This window comes from Hippichthys cyanospilos, chromosome 9, assembly GCF_059441005.1.
Source record: "Hippichthys cyanospilos isolate Australia breed blue-spotted pipefish chromosome 9, RoL_Hcya_1.0, whole genome shotgun sequence".
Classification (NCBI taxonomy): Eukaryota; Metazoa; Chordata; class Actinopteri; order Syngnathiformes; family Syngnathidae; genus Hippichthys; species Hippichthys cyanospilos.
The window spans coordinates 20,612,821-20,624,849 of NC_142377.1; the positions used below are offsets into that span (position 1 = coordinate 20,612,821).

Sequence of the window (12,029 nt, forward strand, 5' to 3'; positions counted from 1 at the left end):
AAACATAAGAGAAAGAAAGAAAAAAAAGCGCATTTCACCCTTGGAACAGATGGCAAGCAGTTATACAACGTGTGAAAATTAAGATTCTCCAAATTGCCTCTTCTGAAGCTGTCACAGATTTATGTCATGCAAGTGTTAAAACAAGTTAAAGAGTGTACACACCACTTTTTAACTTCTTACAATGTAGCAATTTTACTGCAGTCATCCACTGTATGCTAAAAAGTGAAAACAATAAATCACTGCCATCTATCACAGGTGTGAGCTGCTTGATGGGGGGTTTTAACAGCATTTTCAAGGACTTCAGTAACTCAAAAGTCAAAAGAAGAATTTTAACATCTTTCCTGCTGTTAACAAGTTAATCGCTGCCTATGCTAAAACGTAAAAAAAAACGGTGAACACATTCAAAGCTAAAATACGTTTGTGAGATTTCAGCATTTTATACAACTTTAATAGTTCACAAAAAACAAAGAAAAAGCATCTTAACATCTGCGATACAAGAGCAAGAACAAGTTTACTAGTTTCTCTTCTGTAACTTCCAAACAATGAAGGACTTATGTCTTAAAATGCCGAACAGATGTGAGAAGAATTTTCTTGCAAATATAAGATCCTCCCCCCCAAAAAATCAAGGTAAAACATTTTCACAACTTGTCTGCCAAAAAGATGTGGCAAGGTTAACTCGCAAGTTAACCGTTCCTCATGCAATCATGTCAAAACAATACCGCACTCGGTCTGGCTGAGGGAGTAACTATGTTTTTGTCCCCCAAAAGCCAAAGAAAATGCACTTCAGTATACTACACAGCAATGAAACTTTGCAAAAGTTAACCTCTGTTTATACCAAAATGTCAAAACAATAATGCACTTGTCTAAATATGGGTCATAGGTATCTAATTTAAATTTGAACTATGAATTTTGCAACTTTAGTTTTCCCCAAAAGTTCTGTAAAAGCAGCATTACAATTTTTGTTCCATAAAAATAAAGCACTCACTCGCTTTGACCAGCGATGACAACATTTTGTGTAATTTTAGTGTACCAAAAAGCAAACATTCCTAACAGCCCTAAAAGTATAACAACAAGTTAGCTGCCATCACAATAAAATGTAACAATAAGCTTACATCAATGAAGAGTTCAAAAGACTCATTTGGGAGGCATCCCGTTTTTTTTTTTTTTTTTTTTTTTCGTTTCTCTGCTGTGTTTAGCTGTTTTGCGCAAAGAAGTCCATTTCTGGACTGGTCTTTTACCATCATTGCTACCGGTGGTACCATTGGCAAATCAAAGATACATAGATGAATAAAACAAAGATATGGGTGGTTTATTCTCTTACTGCTCACTGACTTGACAAGTAAATAATGTGTCAACAGACTACTGTACACTAGAAAGACTACCTAGGCAACAAAAATAGCCACCAGCCTTGTTTTGATTGACATCATACGTAACAGTTCAAAATGACTTAATGTTGACTTTTTGTTCTCTTCGTTCAAGGTTGAGGGTGAAATTAGGGGACAGTATGAAGGGTGCACTTGTCCTTTGGCCACATGTGAAAAGCTCAGTGGGGGTGTGTGTATGTGTGTGTGTGTGTTTGGGAGGTGGGGCTTCCTTGTCTTTATCAAGCGTGTTAAGGCCAAAAGGCTCCCTAATAGGAACTTGTCTTAAACAAATAGAGCACACAGAGTAAGGAGTCGTCTTCCTATTAGAAGAAAGAAGCCTCCACTCTGCTTTTATCAGACACCAAGATAAGTCACTTATCAGCATACAGAGTACTGATTGGAGGCTTCACATGCGCGTGTAAGGTAGAGGAAGTTATCGCAGAGGGTGTGTGGATCACGTGACGCGGGAGGCAGACGGCAACTAGCGGTGTGTTTTTGTCCACATTCCATTTTGGGACGAAACATGTCACGTGACGCTTGCAATCTTGCAACCCCCCCCCCCCCCCCCCCCCCCAACACGCTTCTTCCTCCAATCTTCTAGCCAGAGAGAGTAAGACTAAGTAGGGGGAGGGAGAGAGAGAGAGACCACCCTCACTGGGATCACAGCCGCTCAATCAGGCCCTTTCACACCCTGTGAACCTGAAACAATCAGGCTTTAATAGCAGCTGTCTGTCCGTTCGAAAAAATATGCCTGGACAGAAGAGAGGAGGCGGTGACGACCATGCACGGGGATACAGTGCGAGCTTCCCTTTAGTCCCATCCCGCTCATGACGGAAAAGTTATTTGTCGACAGAGGTGGCCACACTGCTCTTAGTCATCCTGGGAAGTGCATTTAAATACATTTTAAAATGCCTCGCACAGTTGAACCTCGTTTGGATTCTTGTTCAATAGTTTCGACTAAAACTGAAGCAAATGAAAACCAGAGCGAAGGCTCTCTTAGGAAACAATGGGAATTGAAACGATCTTTTCCGAATACTCATAAATATTGCTAGGAATAAAGATTTAAAAAATCCTGATCGTAAAACAGTCAAATAAGAATAAATGGCAAATAAAATGACTCAATGGACATTTAACGTGAATGTCGGGGCGACATGGCTCGGCGGTAGAGTGGTCGTCTCCCATACCGAAAGGCCTTGGGTTCGATCCCCCGACCATCAAGACCATGTCTAAGTGTCCTTGAGCGAGACACTGAACCCCCAGTTGCTATAAGTGAAATTCCATTTACTAAATAAATAAATAAAAGGAGTAAGTATCCAGTTATCAAAAAGAGAAAAACATCCAATTCTTAATAATGAATTGAAAAGAAAGAAAAAAAAGATACATTCATCATATAATGACACTAATTTCACCAATATGATACTACTGTATGAAGTGGACCCCCGCTAAATTAATCCGTAATCCGCTAAAGTAATCCGGAAATTAATCTGTTCCGGGGTTGGGATCGTAAGGCGAAATCGTCGCATGGCAGGCAATAGAAACCAATGGTAGGTAGCTAATACGTATAAAACCCCAGGTTAAAACATCAACATTTTATATACATATTAAAAATAGGTAACAAAATAGTATAGTAAATGCTACTTATACATGTATACAGTTAAATAACGTCATAAAAAAATATATAAAGGATTTATTTACTTTGAGTGATGTGACTTGAGCTTGTTGTGTCAAACAACATAAACACAGTCAAGCCCTGAGGTCATGACAGTTGTTGATGTCACAAAGCGGCAAAAATGCCATAAAGAGGGGACGAAAAATGTGACAGTCCACGTCGTGAGGTGAAAAAAACGTAAGGCAGGGACGTCGTAAACTGGGTGTCCACTGTACCTACCATTGCACACTGTAGACATATATAAATGCGTTTTGAAACTCTATCAGGTCCGATTAAAAATTGGGCTCTGTTTTTCTAGAAAACATTTTTGAACGATCTACTCTTCATAATTGGGATTGGGAATTGCAACATACAGTGCGGAGTATGTGTTTTAAGGTGAAGCTAGATTTTGATTGTATCTTATCACGGTACATATTCTGCTTTCTGTTCAAGCATGCGCCTCAAGCAACATTTGGATGTGTGTGGGCGTACATGGTAGCTGCTGGTGTGTGTGTGTGTGTGTATGTGTGATTGATATTATACAGTACAGTACATTAGCTCCATACGGTATATCATAAAGCAGACTCCAGGTGGCAAGTTCCTCAGTCTTGTTTGGATTTGGCCGCAAGATATGCATTTACAGCCTTGAGTTGTTCCTTTCCACAGGGCTGCACTGAATCAGAGCAAAGATCATCACAGTAACCCCCCAAAATTAAGCACACTGAACAAAACATGATGATGTTATCACGTGATTTTGCAAACATGTTTCACGATCACAAATTTCCTATATTTTAAAGCATTTGATGTGTATGGGTTGAAGTATTAGCATAACATTTGCATATAAACACACAAAGTCCACCCATTTATGATTATTTTTTTTTTACCACTGCTTTTCTTTTTGTCGGATATCCAAAAATGGTGAAGGTGCAGACAAGATGGCGTTAACTCCATGAAACTGTTAACCAATGTGCTTTGGTCTTATTGATCTATCCTATCAGCATTGCAACTAATGGCTAAATATATAGAGGAAACATTTTAAAAAGATACTTTACATTTTTCCTACAAATAGGTAACATTGCATTAATTATAAATAGGTAAAGGTAACACATATACGTAACATAAAAAAAAAATCACAAGCATGTATTCTTTATCCTCGCAGAATAACATGCAAAAGCACTCGAGCTCCAACAAAGAGCCATGAGTTACAACAAATAAAAAAAAAAAAGATCTTCAGTCCTATGCAGCTGCACTACTTTTGAGTGTGTCATACAACAGCAAAAAAGTTTGACTCAAACATGATAAAAGATTCGGTTAATGTGACATCAAGAAGCAATTTCAAAAGATGCCATTTTAACAGCAGAGGAAGGCTGAGACGCACTCGCATCTTGCTGCGGAGCTTGCCGGCCAGCAAGCGTGCAAACTGAGAGGAGATAACATCATTGACTTGGCAGCTTTCCTCAACATGCTGTTCCTCTTTTAATGTGCACGCAGTGTACAGAATCACGTTAGCAGTTCATGGCGCTGACGTTGAAGATATAACACACTGCTGCTGTCAGTATTGTACAATAAATCCTTTTCCAATTGAAACAAATATAAACGACATGAATCCGTGTCAGCCCGCCAAAAATTGTGTATTTCACTGAGGAAAGCTAGAACTCAATAATAGAGTAATTCATAAAACATACGGTAATGATATAACACCAAGAATCACAGAGTAATTTCTCTCACATCGTAGTACGTATCGTAGGTATTTTGCTGTTTTTTATTTGTGTGTTTAGTGGGATATCTAAATTCGTCTCAGCTTACAATGTTACACAAATATTAGTCGTTTTTCATACAAGATAAAGAAGATATGACTGAGCGCACAGATTTTGTGTCTACATGTGTTGTAATAGCATTTGTCTTCAATCACTTGCTAATGGGTTGAAGTGCTGTTTATGCATTTTAAAACTTTTTTATTTAACATCTCCCATTTTATGACATTTTCAGTGCTTGGAATCTTTTAAATAAGAAAATCTTAACTGGGCATCTGTGCATGCAAATGTGCAAAAAAATCCTGAATTTACAATGATACATTTTCTTCTGATAAATACGGATTAAAAAAAAATATACAGTTTTTGTTTTTTCCTCATTTCGGGACAGATATTTGGGGCCTTAATTTTTCTTAGAATTGGGCGACATTTCAATAATTATGTTTGAAATAAATAGAGATGGTTACATTTATTTGTAATGATTTTTTTTGGATTTGTGCTCATCCAGTAAAGATAGATTTTATCGAATACATTTTCTGACTTTTTTACTTTAAAAAATTGTTGAATATCTATCCCATTTTCACCTGTCCTTACATCTTATCGTCTCATCATTTGGACTCATTTTCCTCTTTTTACCCATCTAATCATCAAGCGGCGTGCCTGGCTGGCGCCACGTCGAGTAGATCCCATGCCATAACAAGAAGTCTTGGAACGCGTGACTTGTGACCGCCGTCACCGATACGCCCGCATGTCAACCTGCCACGGGTCAAGCGTCCTAAGATTTATGACCGTGACGCGTTTGCGCCGACGCCCTTTCTACAGACTTTTGCCAGCCTGGAGGCTCCACGCGGAATGTTACGGACGTGCCGGGATGATTCCACGGAAAACCTGACACCTTGAAATGATGTGCCAGTGATTTACAAAGTAAGACGCTTCGGGAGTTTAAGGCTGATGGCCGTGACTCGGATTTCTGTTTTGACACGAATTAGGGTTTATGTTGGATTCTACGAATACTTTAAATGATGCTTTTGGAAGATTACATCTAATTGTGGGGAATGTCAATGTTGGGGGAAGGACAGCAAAGTTTTCAACTGACTGTCTATTATAACAGGATGCGCTGTAGGAAGACGTCTTAATTATTTGAACGCTGTCATTTTGGTTCCAAGATGACATTTTTGGCAAATTCCAGAACTCGCACGTTGATAAACAAGGGAATTTACCCAAACGAGCCCCAATCAAACGCAAGTATGCTGTGTAGATAAGATGATCTTTTTTTTTGAATGTGTGGAGAATGGCATCAAAGTCTGATGATCATTTTCAAGTATTTGAAATTTGTCGCTTTCAATGCAATTTGCTACACATTGCACACTTGTGTAATGTAAGAAATTAGATTAATTTGTGGGGTCCCGAACGCAATCACGTGAAAGTCACTCAGCAACATCGTCTCGACCGTTAAAAAACTATGTTCAAACGTTCACTGATCCGCGTAAAACTCGATAGTCTTAGGAACCCATGTGTGAAAATGAACAGGAAGTTGGCCATTTTGGTTTAAAGCTAGGACTTTGCGTGATTTCCTGGGCCAAATTCCTACTGAGGAATTTGTCCAAATCGCTCTCAATCAGATTCCAAAGTAGATGGGTGTCTAAATTTTTTTTTTTCTTTTTGCTTACACTGTCATGAAAGCTTTTGAGGATTTCAAGGATTGCCACGAAAGAGTGGGCGTGAGCCCCTTTTCTTTACGTCCACAAGGGGAAAAAAAAAGTAAAAGAAATACTGTGATTGGCTCTGAATGAGACCAAACTTTCCATTCGTATTAAGTATAGTATGTCTTGGAAAGGGACGAAGCATTGACAGTGAGAGTGAGATGCATGTTGTTTCAAATGTGCAGCCGCTCCAGTGTACGCCCATGGCTTGCTGCTGCTGCTGCTGCCGCTTCTTCTTGGGTGGGCTGCAGGGAGGGAGGAATGAAGGGAGGGAGGCATGACGCCGGAGCCAAAAAGCAGGGGGAAAGTTGCCGACTGCTGGCCCGGCCGCTCGGGGAGCGCGGCTGCTTTTTTTCCCCCGCCGGAGCGCATTTCCAAGTCAAGCGTTCCTGGCCCCGGCCGGCCCCGCCTGACTCCCGCACACTTGGCTTGACTTTCTGACGCTTGTTGACTAAACACGTTTTTCCGTTGTCGTTTTACACTACTATCGCTCCCGCTCCCCTCCTCGTTGTATCTTTCACGGTTTGTATTTCGCTGCCTGGATCCAGCAGTTTGGACTGAAAAAAAAGAGAAAAGATCATAACTTTGATCAGATAGGACAGCATGGCGGCATTTTGTTTTGTTTGTTTTGAGCCCTCATCGAGACATGATGGCAAGAAAGAACAGCAATTAACGACAACAGTAGACTCAATTTTATCACGTAAGGAACATTGGACCGCTAAAGTATTTTTAGACATTTTTTGATCACAAGTGACAAACACACGGCAGCTAAAAATCAGCAAGAGGCTAAAGCTGGCCTATCAAGTCTGCATTTGAAACCAAAACAGAAAGTGGAAACCCACGTACATAAAACTAGGAATAGGTTGATAAATGACTCGTTTATCCAAATGTCTGAACTAGGGCTGGGTATTGGGAATTCAAAGTGTTTTGCGATATATTGCGATACAGCGTATTGCGCATATTGGACAAAGTTTGATCAAATAAATAAATAAATCTATAGCGTATATATTCAAATGACTGAAACTAACAGAAGGAAATCATTAAAATAGAAGAATTTTTTTCTTTTTCAAAAGCCGCCCATCATTGACATCTCTGAGCACACGTTAAACATTGTTTTTCAAAAAAAAAATGTCACGTTTTTTCACTTCAAGCTGGCTCTTTACTGCGTTAATGTCCCCAGCAGTTGGAAATACTCTTTCAGATGGCACTCATGTGGCAGGAATACACAAGTAGCACTTTGCCACAAGTTCCAGCATAGGATACTGGTGACACTGCTCTCAACAGTAAACGAAACAGATCTGTTAAAAATACCACAAACACCAAGGGGAAATCTATTGTCATTTATCAAATACGGTGAAACTTACAAGACTCGGTCGCTTCGGTAGTTTTTTTTCCCCTTCATATCACGAAAATTACTAAAAGAATACAAAACAAAATCAAACAAAACAAAATTTGAAATGTCAAAATTACCATTTGATATCAACGTTATTGGGAATGCTTCATATCTTTCACATATTAAAATTCAACACCTCAGCTCACAAAAAGTTCACTGAAGGAAAATTCTATCGTCACTCGTAACCAAGATTCAAGATCCGCGCGCTAAAAGCGTCCGACTCGGCTTTGGTGATTTGCCGTCACAAAATTCACATTCCGATGTTCCAAACGCTCTATTTCCATAAAATTTACACGGCACACCGGTGTTTCCTCCTCCTCACAGACTGCCATCTCTTGCATCTGGCTGCTAATTGACTCTGAAGGTATTATGGTTATTGCAAGTCTTGTAAAGCACACGGCCTTTATTTACAAGAGAAGGAATAAAACGGCCGAAGTGGGTCGAGCACCAGCGTTGACCCCACTGTAAATGATCTGGGCAAATGAATGCGGGTGTTTCTTTGGAGTGGGTTGGGGGGGGGGGGGGGGGGGGGGGGGGGGGGGCACATCTGGTCCCATTTGTAGAAAACTGCAGGCCACTCCCCGATTACATAATTGTGCCTATTAATTACACTGAGGAGGGCCCTCATTTCCTGTCCGCCAAACAAGCTAGTAAAAATGCCTTCTTCGTTTGATTACATGGGCTTCAACATAAAACACGCATCCCTTAAAGAACAAACAAACAAAAAACGTGCTCAACCAAGCACTGCACCCATATCGCATGTGCAAAGCAGACTGCTTCCTGCCCATCTTGGAGATTTTTACCACCATATACCAACCATCAAGGTATATTTAATGTCAACGGCAAATTACAGTTGCCTGCTTTTACGCAGCCATCGCAGTGTTGTAGTTGGCCACACACAAAGCTTCCCGCAGGTCGTTTCTGCAGGAATACGGCATACGTGTTTTGACTAGATGGACACAGGTGTGACGGCCGCTGTGGGTTCCACACCGCCACCGCACTATTGAGGAGAGCGAGTGTGCTTGTGGAATGTGTGTTTGCGGTGGGGGAGGACCAAACCTGGAGCGGCCCTCAAAAAAGAGCACGCCTCTGCCAAAGAACCCCCCAAAAGATTTTTCTTTCATATGTATTCTCCTCTTGCAACATTTTAAAATAGTTTTTTCATGAAATTGCTCAAAACAGCCCAGGATGTGACCAAAGAAAACCCAAGATGGCTACATGATTCCAAACAACACCAAATTAACGTCTTCATAATCCGCTAATGTCGCTAATAAACGCAAAAATCAACAAAAGTGAAAAAAACAAACAAATGCATTCACTCCTGGACCTGGACCAGGTCTTATCCTTCCACACAGCCTTACTTAAAATTTTAGAGCAAGAAGACCAGTAAAACTTCCTTAGTGTCACAAATGATACAGTATTTCAATTTTAACAAATAAGAAAAACTGTCCTGGAATCGCAACATGACTTCTTCCTGGGCTCAAATCTCTCTTTAAATTTTTATGTAAAATATTTTGATAGTTTTCATGCTTGAGTTGATGGAACCAAAACCTTTAAAAGTCAAAATGGAAGTAAGCAATGAGATAACTTAACCGGTCTTGGTAATAACCACGTAACATTAAGTAAAAATCAAGCTCTGAAATTTGGAATTCTTTTTTTGAATTAATGGTGTTTTCTTGAAGCCTTTGACAAGGATTTTCGCAAATAAATGCATGGCTTGATGATAATTCAATTTGTGCAAAGTTCAGCTCACAAACATAAAAGACAAAACACCCTTTAAAAAAAAATCTGAGTTAAAAATGAAAACATGATTCAGGATCTTGCTCCAAAATTAATTTCTCAATGTTAAGCAAAGGTCTTGAGCGAAGTCTCTAAGAATGTAACAAATTCTGGAACTGATGTCAAGTAGCGATCCAGAGGTTGGTTCCATGCCGTGCCGTGACCTTTGCCTGCACTCGGTGAGAAACAAATGTTGGAATGACAATGCGGCTGTCACAGCTGTTGTTGTGTCAGCTCCTCCTCCTGTATTTGTTGCTCCTCTCGCTGTATTTCTTCCAGGGGGGGGGGGGGGGGGGTTCACGTGGTGGGCTTGCTTTAACACAGCGCAGGAGCCTGCTCGGTGGCGCACCTGCTAAGAGCACGCGTTTGGCGGCTGCAAAAGCCGTACTGCTGGAGATTTGTGCTGGCCCAAGACACTGTGAGAGGCCTTCTGTTTTCTCTGGTGGTAAAATAAAAGGTCGGCTGCTCGTTTAGGAACGCAGCACACAGCTGAATGCGCATGATCACAACTGGGAATCGCGCACCATGTGCTTCGACTACCTTATGCAATTACTCTTGTTTTGAATGCCACTACCGTATTTTCCGCACTATAAGGCGCACCTGATTAGAAGGCGCACCCTCAATTAATGACACATTTGAAAACTTTTTCCATATATAAGACGCACCCTCAATTAATGACACATTTGAAAACTTTTTCCATATATAAGGCGCACCGGATTTTAAGGCGCACCCTCAATTCATGACATATTTGAAAACTTTTTCAATCACACTATAGTAATACTCAAAGTAATAACAATAATAACTCAAATAATACCTGTAAACTCTCAATAGCATAATAACTCGATGTCAATACGACCAACCTTGTTCAACTGTAAACACACAAAAGAAACAGGTAAAGCTTACTTTATCACTTCATTCCCCATGTACGAATCTCAATCGCAATATTGATCCATATATAAGTTGATTATAAGGCGCACCATCAGCTTTTTAAAAAAAATTGGCTTTTAGGTGAAAAATTAGGTTTGGAAAATACGGTACTACGATCACTTTTTCTTCAACTCCTGCTAATGCTAATTCTACTGCTACTACAACTACTCTCATTTACTATTACGACTATTTCTAAACTTCTACTAAAACTATACTTTTACCATAATTCCGATGACTACAAGAACCGAAATTTTTGCTACTGTTGGTAGTACTGATGTTAATATTATCATTACTACTGTTAAAATTAGTACTGCTTAATTACAGTTTCTGCTACTTAACAAAAGCATGACCTCAGACGACACAATTTTGGTCACCCTAGCTGCGACGGCCAGGTTTTTGGCATGGCGGGCTGTCACCGCCAAATGAATGTTGAGGAAACACTGAGGCGTTAGATAAAAGCAAATGTAGCATTAATTAATATGATAAGTAAGATCAGGCCGATACCTGAATACAACAAGTGTTCCTACTACTACCCAGAATGCGATAATAAAAAGAAAAGAAGCGTAGTATCGCATCTAATTCTAGTGTGTGTCTCACAAGAAGTGTGCGTGGACCAGCATTGTCCTCCAAGCAGCTTTGCAATTTATTTGACTTTTCTCGATCCTGATTCTATTCGACCCCCTTGTCTACTACCATTACATTCCTGTTCTTCCTATTCAGCGAGCGACATGGCAGTTGCTCTGCCGCGGCACATTTATTGGCCCTTATTAGGCAGCACCTGTAGTCCATTAAAAGGCTCAGAATAGAGGTTGTGTGTGTATGTGTGTTGCTTTGTATTTTCTGTGTGGTGAGAGGAACGTTTCTTCTGGCTATTTCAGTCAGCAGAAGAACAATACCTGAATGATCAAAGTCTGTTGAAGGAACTTTCTTTAAGAATCTTTCTGTTGAACGTTGCCTTCTGCCATGCGAATTGGGTGAGTTTGTGACGTCATTGGACAGCTGTGCCGATTATTGGTGCTCTATGATCGATGAAGTTTGTGTAATCAGTTGCAATCAAGCGTCCATAGAGGGGGAAAAGGAGAACACGGTTTTGTGGCTGTTTTCAGTTCTGGATTGATGTTTTTCACGAAATTAACTACTTCTTAAAATAAGTAGACTTCCATCTTCCATTTTATTGGTTGATATGTCAATAAATAAATTAATAAACCTTTCGTTATATACAGTACATCCATCCGTTTTCTATAGCTGCTTATACTCACTAGAGGGCGCTGTCTTGTGGGAGGCAATGGACACTGAATCTGTTGCCAGCCAATTGCAGAGCAAATGACCCTTCACACTCCCAACCACACTAAGAATAATTTAGAGCGTCCAATCTACCCACCACGCATGTTTTTGGAATGTGTGAGGAAGCCGGGGAGAATCCAGGCCCTTTTTTGTTTGGTCCAGCAAAATATTTTGCAAATA

The 12,029-nt window shown here is 40.2% G+C and overlaps 1 protein-coding gene across 1 annotated transcript in view; it reads left to right on the forward strand.

Moving 5' to 3' along the window:
- gli1 (GLI family zinc finger 1) overlaps positions 1–12,029 on the forward strand; it is a 46,542-nt gene that overhangs the window by 744 nt on the left and 33,769 nt on the right. The gene's annotated exons all lie outside the window — the stretch shown is intronic.